Consider the following 13,254-nt stretch of genomic DNA (forward strand, 5'->3'; position numbering starts at 1 on the left):
TCAGGAGACAGCCACATTTGTGGAGAAGTCTTACTGTTTCGTTCCTGATATAGAGGCGTAGATGTGGTGACCGCGCTATGTGTGTGTGTGAGACCAGATTTGTTGACACAGGGGAACAAGTTTAGTTTGAATCTGACATTCTGGCGCATATTATCATCCTGAGAACGCGGTAAGTACACATACAATGTATAGTGCACCTCGTCCAATTAATCCTGCAAAGTTACTTAAGAGTTTGACTTTGCGACAGTCATTTTATTGTCCTAATCGTTAACCTATTAACAGCGCGCTTTTCCCGAGGTGAGCAAGCCACTCATCGGATGCCAAAGTTTACCACCTGCAGTAAATGTCATGCGTCACGCACGTTTGCCCGATACCCACTCCCCCATTCTATCTTCCACCGCCCCACGTCACCGTTCACCTGCACGCGTCCGGCAGCTGCCTCTAACACACAACCCACCCTGCCTCTAACCCACCGCTCTCTCGCTCCTCTCTCCGTCGGCTGCCCCGAGTTGACGGCAAGAGCGCATCCCGCAACTCGAGGAACTCCCGCGCACTCGTCCCGATATTTCGTTCCGTTTTGGAGGTAAGCAAGGAACGGAAGGAAGGCAAATAAAATCAAAACCCGCAAGCCGATGGCTTCGTTTTGTCCGAGCGCTGCGGCGAGCCCTCCGTGCGTCCGCGGCCGGACGCTCGTGGTGCTCCTGGCAGCGATCTTCTCGCAGGCCCTCATGGCCCCCGGCTCTTCGGCCGAGTTCAGTTCCACGCCGACCACGCCGGGAGATTTGGGGGCCACGACCCAGCCGCAGGACGGCGTCGGCCCGGGGCCATCGCCGACGCTGAGTCACGCACGATACCTGACGGACACCAACTTCGACCAGGGAGGATACAAGGCGCTGTTCTCCATGTTGCACGCCTTCCTCGGCGTCGTTCAGAGCAACGAGCTACCGAAAGGTGAGCCCTCCGACGTTGACCGTGCGGGGTCAGGGACGCGTCCCTCGCTGCGGGGGCAGTCGTCACTGTGACCTTCCGTGATTTTGTCCTGGCGGCGCTTTGGCGTGGTCGCAATCGAAACGCCGCGTCTGATCGGTAAAGGCGGTTGTCGGGATTGTTGTGAAGATGTGCCCGTGATCTCAAACGATAATTATGGGCCCCCCCCTAAACGCTTGCACGCCACGCGACTGTTAAAGCGTGCGGCTGTGCTGGGTGGTCAAGGGTTGCTGATGCCACAGATTCAATCGGATCATTATGGTGAATCTGAAAAATTCAACACATTCGTCAATAACAATGCCCTTTCAAAAGTAAAAACAGATATAATGGTTGACGATTCAGGCGATGCCCCTTCTTCACATACATAGGCCAGAACGGTAGGGTTATGACTCGAGGTTGAGCCTGATGAGTAGTTGGATGGAAGGCTGCCTGGGAATAACCAGGCACTGTCGACTTATTTCGTGTGGCTGATGCAGATCCAGAGCAACAATTGCAATTTCACATTCAGATGGTGGTGGATTGACTTTGACTGGTGGGCCTCGTAATTAGGATGTACTCGTAAGTGTTTCAGTTGAGCATTGAACCTCATCGAAGTCGGGTGGCGCAGTGTGCCCACCACCACACAAAGATCCACCGTGTAGCCTTAACAGACTGTTGGGGCAAGTGCTGTTAGCGAGCACCTATAAAGGCCGGCACGGCACGCGACGGGGTGGGTGGCCAACACCACGCCCGGCCGCCTTTGTCTCCCTCGTGGCAATGTTTACACATCGCACGAGGTACTCACTTGAGGCTGAGTCGACCCAGAGGAGGCCCAGGACCGATTCAGATAATCGTCACCGGTGTTTGCCGTGAGCGCGAATCGAACCCGGGTCGCCAGGTTCGTAGCGCAGCGCGTTAACCGCTACTCCACCGCTCCCCACACACGCACACAGAAAGGCACATGGACATATATTAAGTAAAAAGCTGCCAACTAGAGATACCCAAACCCACACTAACCTACTCCAACAATTGTATTTAGCTGAGAATTACATTTGGTGTTGTACGATCAGCACCACTCAAGGAGATGCATCTGCGCACTCGAAGGAGGTGCGGTTGTCAGTCGCTCCGTCGACTCTTGCGGCAACGCCACGGTCTTTGACGTACAGCGAAACCACGAGCCGATGACATGCGTCGCCTCAAGTTCAAGTTCATTTATTAGGTGTAGCCCTGTAAGCCATTCGGCTCTTGAATCGGGTGCAACCGCAACAAAAAAAAACTAAAACATGAACAAAAAAACATCTTAAAGTGAATATGTGACTGAGTGCAAACAGAAAATCCAAGAAAAGACAGCAAAATATTGCAGAAAAAAACACCGTACACCAACGCTGTGTGCAAAAATCCCAGTGGGATGCAAGTCAAACAACCAAGGCCATCAGTCTAACTCTGTATTACAACAAACAAACATGGCTAAAACAATGCACTTTTCGAAATCACCAAAATAAAGCCATGAAACCCATCAAACAGTGATCATAGGAACTGTGACGGAATTTTCACAATAAATGGCATAAACAACATGTACTACCAAAACCCCTGTAGCCATAGCTGGGCTGAATGAGTCACTCCACAACAGCAGCAGGAGCATCAATCGGAGTATTATAATTTTTCAATGCACCTTTAAGATCAGCACACTAAATCAAAACACAGGTCATACTTTGTAGCGATCATCCGGAGCGACAACATTTTATTTTAGGCCACTGAATTGCACTGGCAGCTAGTGGTGTACAACTCCGCCACTTGTGTCGCTTGGCAGCATCATCTGCTCTTTCCTCGTCATCCGTCGCCTCTCAGCCTTCGCCTCCACCACCACTAACCCTGTCAAGCGTTTCGATTTACGCCGTTTCGATATTCGTCCTGGCGCCTTTCAGGAACGCATCCCCCTTGGACGCAAACCGGGGCGGCACCGTGTTTATCCATCGATAGCTTTGCTCGGCCATGTCAACCAGCTTCGTCGGGTAGCGCTGTCAACATCAAAGGCAACGCAACGACTTTCTCACCTCCCTTCGGCTGCACGGCGCGAACCACGTGGTGTGTTTCACTCGGCATCGCAAACCGGCGATGCCGATGACCACGCGTGACAAATATTTGTCACGGAGCGACGAACGGGTAGGGAGGCTTCATCTCGCCGCGTGTACAGACCACCACACCACCCCCCCACCCCGTCCACAAAATAATGCGGTGGGACTAAATCATCGGGCCCTGCCTTCCTGCCCCGCTGGCCCAACGTGGCCAGGACAACGGGCAAAATAAACTCCTTTAAAAAAGTTTTATTTAAAGTGCACTAAAAAGTCAATAACTCGCTTAGACAAGGGGAAGTGAATGACATCGTGATGATGAAGAGACGCGCGGCGCCTGCTTCTTGCGCGAGGCGATTCCGCAGTTTAGGGACCACGGCGTTTATCACCTACACAAAAAATATATAATTAATATGCCGTCCATGAATAAATTGTAATCGCTTGAAAGGAGGCAATTAATTGATGAATTGATGCCGCTTTTAATACAGGCATGCATTGTCACCGGATCTGAGTACGTGTGCAAAAATTGGGATTGATTGGAAAACAGGAAGTAGACTGACTTTTGATTACAAGATTTGACCACGACACAGCTTTCAAGTTAAGTAAAAGCGTTGAAGAAAAAAATAAGTAATATTAAAAAAATGTAAACACGCTTTAATGAAATCTACCGTACGAGTAATCGCAGAACTCCACGACTCCAGGAAGTGGCCCGAGGCTTGCCATAACGTAAGGGGCGTGGTGATTTACAGCCAACGTCAGTTGAGCGTGGACAATTAGATCCAAGCCGAAATATGACATATAAAAAAGATTGTTGAAATATTTTTTATTTTATTTTTAATGATAGAATATAGTATTGTCATCAGTATGACATAAGTATACCAAGTTTGCAGTCGATGCCACATTGGGAAGTGGGTAAAAATTGAGTTGCAAGATTTGAGAATACGACAACAGACAGAGTGAGTTAAATAAAAGCGTGTAAGAATACATTTTGCTGGTTCTCAAAATTCACCTTGAAAGCGTGAACCACTGATTTGCACGGGTTATCCGTGCAACGCCCACCCCCGTCCGTCCGTCGTGCATCCAAAATGGGAGGGGTGGGGTTGGGTGGAGAGGGGAGGGAGGGGTGGGGCTGGGTGGGGAGGGCTGGTCACCCCGTGGTGCCCTGATAAAACTCAACGTTTAACCTACTCACGCCGGCTTGTGCCCGCCCTCACAGTCGGGCATATTTGCGAAATACACCACGCCGCCGTTGACCATGGCCATTGACCGAGCAACCCAACGTTCCTACCAGCTCCCTCCGCAGGAATATGTTTTTTGTTGAAGTTGAGTTAACTTTTCAAAAAGCACTCAAAGTTGCCCACGTCAGCCTCAAACATTCCGCCATTTTTAATAAGCTCAGGATTACTGACGACACGGGAATTGTAATAACGGCCAAGGGAAATCAAATGTAAAGGTCTTAAGAATTGAATGAAAAAAATCTGCAAAATTGGACTCCAGATAGTGCTATTTTATTGTATTCACCAGCTAAAGCTCACTGAATTAATGGATTTTTTTTTCAGAGGCGACCTGGCCACACGTGATAGCAAATCGAAGTGGCTGATATCATCACCATCATCATCACCACACGTGGACATTTCTAGTAGCAGCCACCTAACCTAAACTTGCCCAGAAACGCCGGCAAAACAAAAGCCCTTTGCAACAAGCGGTCTGAACAAACGACGGTATCTGTAGGGAGGGACGGAACTGGGAAACTCCCCATAGTGTGTACTCCTAGGGCAGTTATTAAATACAGACTGAGATCAACACAGGTTAATGTTTAACGAATGTATTGTTTGTATAGTTCTCACGTAGTGAGTATTTAGGGTTCACTTTGTCCCGTGTTTTATCGTTCTGGGCACCCAGCATGAATATTGCCGTTACCTAGCAATGTAGGTGAATTATAGCAGATAAAATGTTTAATGCGAGACTAATTTCAGAGTAAAAAAGCAGATGTAAAAAAAATGGTCATTAGGGCCGTCCATAAAGACGTCACGCGATTTTGGACAATTTCTGACCCCCTCCTCCTCGTCACACGGCGTCACAAAAAGTCAGACCCCCCTCAAATATGACGTCACGAAGCTCTGCCCCCCCCCCCCAAGCCATATTTCCATTTTGAAAATAAAACATGCTTGAAATCGCTTTAAACTATTCTCATTGTAGTGCGTATTTAATGTGGCGCTGCACTCTGATGTTGTAGGAATGTTGTTATAACAATTTGTGTTGTTATAACAATTCTATATTTATTGAAAGTTGCGCATTTTGATGTGACGTCACATTTCTCAAACCCCCCTCATCACACATCGTCACAAAAATCGGACTCCCCCCCCCCTAGGTGCGTGACGTCATTTATGGACGGCCCCCTTGTCTAACCTTGGATTAGAACGGTTGGCTACGTATGGTGCGAAAGAAGTTCAACATACATACGTCAAAATACGTCTCTAGCTTGTTGATGTGCTACTTATACTTAAAATAAATTCATGTATGCACCCTCAATTGTTTCATTCCTGAGTAAAGCGCATATCCGAGTTTTAATGGGCGTTATATGTGAATGCTGAACGCCTAATTTACATGACTTTAAACAGCCTTGACAAATAATAACCCAAAAAAAAATCCCACGGCATGTTCACATTACTCGAGAAAATGCATGCAAAAAAAAGCGTTCACACCCCACACAAACTTTGAAAACAAATTTCACGTTTTGTCAATGAGAACATTTCGTCAGTGTCAATATCTGCTAGAAAAGCCCGGCGTTTCGTTTGTCTGTTTGTCCGTCAACTAAACTATGAGAGCCTTTCAGAAGGTCTGAATCAAAAAGTCATGGCAAGTGGACCGCCCCCTCCTTCCGTGATGTGGCGCGTAAAAAGTTGACTCAACAGACTTGATTTGAAGCGTGTGTCTATGTTGTGTGTCTCTCTCTGTGTGTCTCTGTGTTGTCTCTCTCTGTGTATCTATGTTGTGTCTCTCTCTGTGTCTCTGTGTGTGTCTCTCTCTGCTTGTGTGTCTGTCTGTGGGTCTCCGTGTCTGTGTTTTGCCTCTCTCTCAAATTTCGTTCTACCTGATGACGATTGCAATCAAAACGTCGTATTATATTATTGAATGTATTGTCTTCGTGACTTTACCGAAAGAACCAAATAATTGACCCAATAGGTTTGTAACAATCGTCGACCCCCCCCCCGTCCCCAAAATAATTTAAAGCTTTCGTGACTGCAGGGATTCATCTTCTTGGTTCTTTCGTTAAGTCACGTAGAAGGAAAATAAATAAAATAAAAAAAAGAATCAATAAAACATAATAAAATAATTATTTTATTATGCTTTATTTGTATTATTTTATTATTTACCTTCTACGTGACTTTACCGAAAGAACCAAAAAGACAGATGGACGTAGGCCACAGAAATTCTCGTGATAAAAAAATAATCCTTCAGGCGTTAAGATGTTTCAAACGTCAAATAGACACCTATTGCCAGGCGTCAAGTCTGCACAAACGACAAACAATTGCGGTAATATAATGCTCACAAATATGCTCCGACAATGTACGCTTTGTCCTTGAAACTGACGAACCTACACGAGAGACAACCTCTGTTATCGATTTGTCTCACCATTACTAGACCAAAGGTCGCCAAAAGCATGAATGGCCCGGTATGAAGATGTGAAATGCTGCTGGATAATTTTGGTCAGGACATTTAATAGGGGCCGTCCATAAGTGACGTCACGCACCTGGGGGGGGGGGGGGGTCAGACATTTGTAACGATGTGTGACGAGGGGGGGGGGGGGGGCGTTGAGAAATGTGACGTCACATAAAAATGCGCAACTTTAAATAAATATAGACAACACCTTCTACTTAATTAAATATACTTTTCAATAACTGGTTTATCCTACAACATCAGTGCAGCGGCACATTAAATACGCACTACAATGACAATAGTTTAAAGCGATTTGAAGCATATTTTATATATATATATTTTTTTTGGGGGGGGCAGAGCTTTGTGACGTCATATTTGTGGGGGGGGTCTGACTTTTTGTGACGTCGTGTAACGAGGGGGGGGGGGGGTAAAAAATCGTCCAAATTCGCGTGACGTCATTTATGGACGCCCCCATAGGACAACGGGCAAAAGCAGCATTCCCGTGGAGATGCAGAAGACAGTTCTGCCTAAATATGACTCGACGAATAATTGTGTCATTTTGAGGAGAGGACAAACACCTAAACAAAAAACCTTATACGGCCACAACAATTGATTGTCTATAAAAGACACGTTTGTTTAGAGCATGTGGGCTCACGGACAGAAGTGAGTGAATTAGCACGCGGAACTGTCTACCAATCTGTGAGGGAGGTAATCATTTATTGTAGATTTGAAGCTTTCGTGACTGCAAGGATTCATACTCTTAGGTTTTTTTCGGTAAAGTCACGTAGGTAAAATAATAATAATTATAATAATTGTTATAATTCTAATTTAAAAAAATTACTTACGTGACTTTACCGAAGAAACCTAAGAGGAAGCAATCATTTTTTTAAAACAAAGACATAGCGATGGGGAAAATAACGTGATCCAATGAAGCCAGATTGGGTTATCGAGTCAAAAATTGGAACACGTAGAATGTTGCGTCTCATATCCGACTCGCTGGGAACTGATGTACAGGCGGATATGTGAAAAGGCCAGATTTGTAAACAAATATAGAAAAGCTGAGTTACATCGTGCACAAATACTGTGCTGCGTATGGGCGGTTAGTTTGTCAAGTCGAATATGTGACGCTCGGATAAGCGATGATGAACTGGGCATATGTACAACAATATGTGGATCATGAATGCATTTGCAGGATACCCAATGCGAAATGTGACCATCTCGTTCAGTATTAAAAATCATGCGCATTTGGATCGCGGTATCCAGAAATCTATTGCTGTGTGATATCTTAGGTCCTCATGTTATTCAAATAAGGTGGTCACATGGCTTTGTTACAGAGACATCAACAGCTACAGGTCACCCGTGGTGGTGAGATGTTAACTCTCTCGCCTGGTACGCAGGAGGTCGTAGGTTCGATCCCAACCCTGAAGCTGCTGTATATTTGGAGTTTGCATTTTATTCCAGTGGTCATGTGGATTGTTCTCCAATTCCTCTGGTTCCCCCCCCCCGCCAATATTAAGAATTAATATGCGTTTAGAGTAGTTGGCTGCTATAAACTTTCACATGATGAGCCATTTCATTGAGTTATCATTTGTGGCTAGGTCGCTTCTGGAAATGTGCTTTATAGTTCAGTGGGCCTTACCAGGTGAACATTTTTTGTAGCTTTATCTGTTTCGCAAGTGTGCGAAATACGCACGTATGCATGTTGGACTTCTTTGGCATCGTGCTAATCGGAGGTGCGGGGATAGGACGACTAACTAAACACAAAAAGCAAATAACTGGAGTTAAAGTAGTGACGGAACAACTTGCCAAGTAACATGACGCTAACACATGCCTGTGGAAGGAGCTGGTAGGAACGTTGGGTTGCTCGGTCAATGGCCAGGGTCAACGGCGGCTTGGTGTATTCCGCAAATATGTCCGGCTGAGGGCGGGCACAAGCCGGCGTGAGTAGGTTAAACGTTGAGTTTAATAAGGGCACCATGGAGTGACCAGCCCCTCCCCACCCAGCCCCACCCCTCCCACCCCCCACCCAGTCCCACCCTCCCCACCCAGCCCCTCCCCACCCTCCCCTCCCCACCCAGCCCCTCCCCACCCTCCCCTCTCCATCCAGCCCCACCCCTCCCATTTTTTGATGCACGACGGACGGACACAATAATCCCCTGTGGGCTGGTGGAACCAGGTGGTTCCTACCAGTATACATGTATTGCTTAAGATCATCAGTGGGGGGTGGAACTTGGACAATTATAAAAATCAATGCTTTATATGTGAATGCCGACTGGCACTCTTGAGTTACAGAACGTTTAAGGGGAGATATTATTGTCTGTATGTGTCTTTTGTACGCATTTATCATTCTGTGAGCCTTTGCTGTTAACGTCTCCGTATGTGTGTCTATATTTCCAGATATAATTCAAGAATTCGTCAATGGAGAAGACCTTCTATCTGTTTTAACAAATAATTCCACGAAGGTAAATTACAGTCACGTACAAAGCAAGGTTTTTTTCTCTCCCAAAAACGCATTTTTAATACTAATACAAAATATCTGTTCGGAAATTAGGCTGGGTAATATGATGTATCGATTCATTGATTAATATTAATTGTTGAGTTCAAGGTACATTCATCGAATGGAGTGTGTAGGAAATCATGTCTTTATGATTCACGTTCCATTGTATGTCACTGGATCACACGAATCCAGCTGCAAGCCACGAGAGACGCTCCATTCACACCAAAGTGAGAAAATAATAACCTCACAAGTGATTCCGGAATCCAATCATGAGCCAGCCTGAATCTTGCTATTTCATTGAATCAACGGGGGCAGTGAATTATTACAACCTCAGCTTTAACGTAGAAAAAAAAACTGGTTGTTAAGATATATACAGGAGTTACCGAGCATATATTATTCAAAGCAATAGTTCTTATTAATTGGGATTGTGGCCACAGTTTGGCTTTTAAGCCCAGCAATTGAAGTCTGATGCTCGATCATTGCGGCTGAAACATAATTATCTGAGCGCCACGTATGATGCAAACTCAGCATATGGTGCACTTCAGTTCAACAGACATGAGTCCATAATTGGTCTTTTGTCTGGTAATTTATCCAAATTACAACAAAAAAAAGCCATTAGAGTATTCGAACAGAACAATTCATCACGAGCTACCGCATATTTATTCGCGGTTGTGACCGTACGGATCTCTGATGCGTTTTCGGGGTTGCTGCTGTTTTCAGCACTATATCTGACGTTTCACTCCGTGTTCTGGGAGTCTCTTCAGGAACTGTTCCTGAAGCAGCTCCCGGCATATACATATTGAATTGGATTCAGTTTCCATAGAAGTTCCCAGGATGACGAAGCCAAACGTCGGACATCGTGCCGAGCAGCACATGGTGGAACCCGAAAACACATCGGGAGAGCCGTGCAACTTACATGCCCCGTGATGATATCCCAAGTACATTCACAACATGGCAATATTGCCCTCTACTGCATGGACGTGAGCAATGTACAAGTACACACTCCGGTGGGGACTCCTGCAATTCCGATGAGAGCTGAACACTTGTTGAGATTCATCTTGTTGGTTCTTTCGGTAAAGTCACGTAGAAGGGAAATAATAAAGTAATAAAAATAAAACATAATAAAATGATTCTCACGACGTTTCGGCCACAACGCAGACCTGTTCTTCACCTGAGGACGGCTGCTTGCGTTGTGGTCGAAACGTCGTGAGAATTATTTTATTATGTTGTATTTTTATTATTTTATCATTTCCCTTCTACGTGACTTTACCGAAAGAACCAAGAAGATGAATCCCTGCAGTCACGAAAGCTTTAAATCGAAATTTAACTTGTTGAGATGTCTGTTCAATAATATTGCACATACGGCTACGTACGGTGGGAACGAAGTTCAACATACTTTGATACATAGCCCTTGAGTATCATCGGCAGAGTCAAGCTTGTTAAACAAATGCTGCTGGATCACCACCCCCAGTAAACATGGAAAGATAGACCAAGCAGATGCCCTACGTTTGTTGAACGTTGCATGTTTACTGGACCGATGGCGTTGTACAATATGGGACGTTGTTCAATTTCAAAACCAAAATCTCCAGCTTTACAAAAAAAAGAGGTAGCAAAACCATCTGGTCATGCAGCACCATTTGTTTCACAAGTCTGGATTTGCTGATGAGATGCAGATGTTCAAACCCGGTCGATAGTTTTCCTGCTCAAACAAATACTGCTTGATAATAGAGTATTGATAATAGTTGGCCTGAAAAAGTCAATAGGCTCATGGACTAAAACAGATTTTTGCAAAGGGAGAGAGAATCGAGCTCTGTTTATGAATGTGATTGTATTTACCGTATGGCTGTGGTTTGCACCAACCAACAAAATGCTGGTATATCTGTTTCAGCGTATTTCATACGACACACAAAAAACCCGAACCTGGGTCGCTGTTTGTAGTGTGTGCACATCGCTACTTGGGAGACAAAGGCGGCTGGGCACGGATGTTGATCACACACCCCCTCGTGCACCGTGCCGACCTTCATAGGTGCTGCTCGCTCACAGCGCTTGCCCCAACAGTCTGTCAGCGCTATACGGGGGGATCTTTATCTTTGCGTGCGGTGTTGCCCCCTTCCACCAACAGCTGGCTGTGTACGAGATGGGCTTCCTCATCTGTTTGGCCATCGGGCTGCTGTACTTCCTCCTCTTGCCCTTCGTGGCTTTCTTCTTCTGCTGCTGCCGCTGCTGCGGGAAGTGTGGCGGACGCAGGTACCAGAGCGACGCCGAGGCACGCAGCAACTGTCGTCGCATCTCCTACTCGGTCACCCTCCTCCTCTGCTGCCTCCTCGCCACGTGAGCAAATTGGATTTGAAACGTCGACGGTTACCCCACCGCGTGTGTTGTCTTGGTGTGGTCTGGGATTGTTTTTTTTGTTGCCTTGCTGCCTTTTCCAGGGCTGCCACTGTGACGAAATGTTAACTACCTTGTCGAGTCTTGATTTAAAGCTTTAGTGACCGCAGGGATTCATATTCTTGGTTCTTTCGGTAAAGTCACGTAGAAGGGAAATAATAAAGTAATATTAATATAAAACAATATAAAGTCACGTAGAAGGGAAATAAAAAAAAATATATAAAACAATATAAATATTCTTCTTGGTTCTTTTGGTAAAGTCACGTAGAAGGGAAGTAATACATTCAGACTCTGTCTCCCCGACAGACCTGGTCTTCACCTGAAGACGGCTGCTAGCGTTGTGGCCGAAACGTCGTGAGAATTATTTTATTATGTTTTATTTTTATCATTGTATTACTTCCCTTCTACGTGACTTTACCGAAAGAACCAAGAAGATGAATCCCTGCAGTCACGAAAGCTTGAAATCGAAATATTAATATTTGTTTATTATTTCTCTTCTACGTGACTTTACCGAAAGAACCAAGAATCCCTGCAGTCACGAAAGCTTGAAATCGAAATATTAATATTATTTTATTATTTCTCTTCTACGTGACTTTACCGAAAGAACCAAGAATATGAATATCTTGCCGAGATCGCGGGTTCGATCCCGACTCGGACGCCTGTATATTTGAAGTTGGCATGTGATCTATATTTCTCCCCGGGGTCGCGTGGATTTATCTCTGGGTTTTTACGTCCATATTTAGAATCGACATGCGTTTATTAGAGTGTTTGGTTGCTATAAGAATAGCACGTGATATGCCACGTCGTTGAGCTATCATTTGTGGTCAGGTCTTTTCTGAAAAAGAGCTGTATAGCTCAGTGGGCCTTACCTGGTAAAATACCAAAAACAATTCATTTGGTCTTCTTGGTTCTTTCGGTAAAGTCCATTCGGTAAAGTCTATTCTACGTGACTTTACCGAAAGAACCAAGAAGATGAATCCCTCCAGTCACGAAAGCTTTAAATCGAAAAATCATTTGGTCTTGAAAAATCATCAGGAATTGATGTACTTATGCAAGTTGTACTTGCATATTTTCTTTTTATTCAGTGACTTGCTTAACTTTCCTATACTTTGCACTCCTGTTGTGTTTGTTGTATTGTTTGCTGCTGTAATTCTCTGACCTTTTGCCCCACACTGGACATCTGTGAAAAAGACTTCACAGCTCATCGGACTCTTGCAGTCTAAATTTTCTGATTCCAATCGCTGTTTCACGGATCCTTCTACCTGCCTGTTTGTCTGCCTACCCACCAGCGTTGATGTGGTCAGCATCCAAAAATAACGACGATAGTGCAATTTAACGTTTAACTTACGTACTAACAGGACCCTGCGGGGTGGGCTGGTAGGAATAATACTTAGTACCGGTACAGGGATATCGACCGGGCTGGGTGGGGAGGGGCTGGGTGAGGAGGGGCTGGGTGGGGAGGGGCTGGTCACCCCGTGGTGTCCTTATAAAACTCAACGTTTAACCTACTCACGCCGGCTTGTGCCCGCCCTCACAGTCGGGCATATTTGCGGAATACACCACGCCGCCGTTGACCCTGGCCATTGACCGAGCAACCCAACGTTCCTACCAGCTCCCTCCGCAGGAATGTGTTCTATGTGCCACTCAGTCCGTATTTAGCCGCCTATTCTG

General features: G+C 45.5%; 1 pseudogene; it reads left to right on the top strand.

Annotated features, from left to right (window-relative positions):
• The first annotated feature begins 632 nt into the window (after positions 1 to 632).
• LOC144946288 (prominin-1-A-like) overlaps positions 633 to 13,254 on the top strand; it is a 48,002-nt pseudogene continuing 35,380 nt past the window's right edge.

The sequence above is a fragment of the Lampetra fluviatilis genome, chromosome 40 (genome assembly GCF_964198595.1).
Source record: "Lampetra fluviatilis chromosome 40, kcLamFluv1.1, whole genome shotgun sequence".
Taxonomy (NCBI): domain Eukaryota; kingdom Metazoa; phylum Chordata; class Hyperoartia; order Petromyzontiformes; family Petromyzontidae; genus Lampetra; species Lampetra fluviatilis.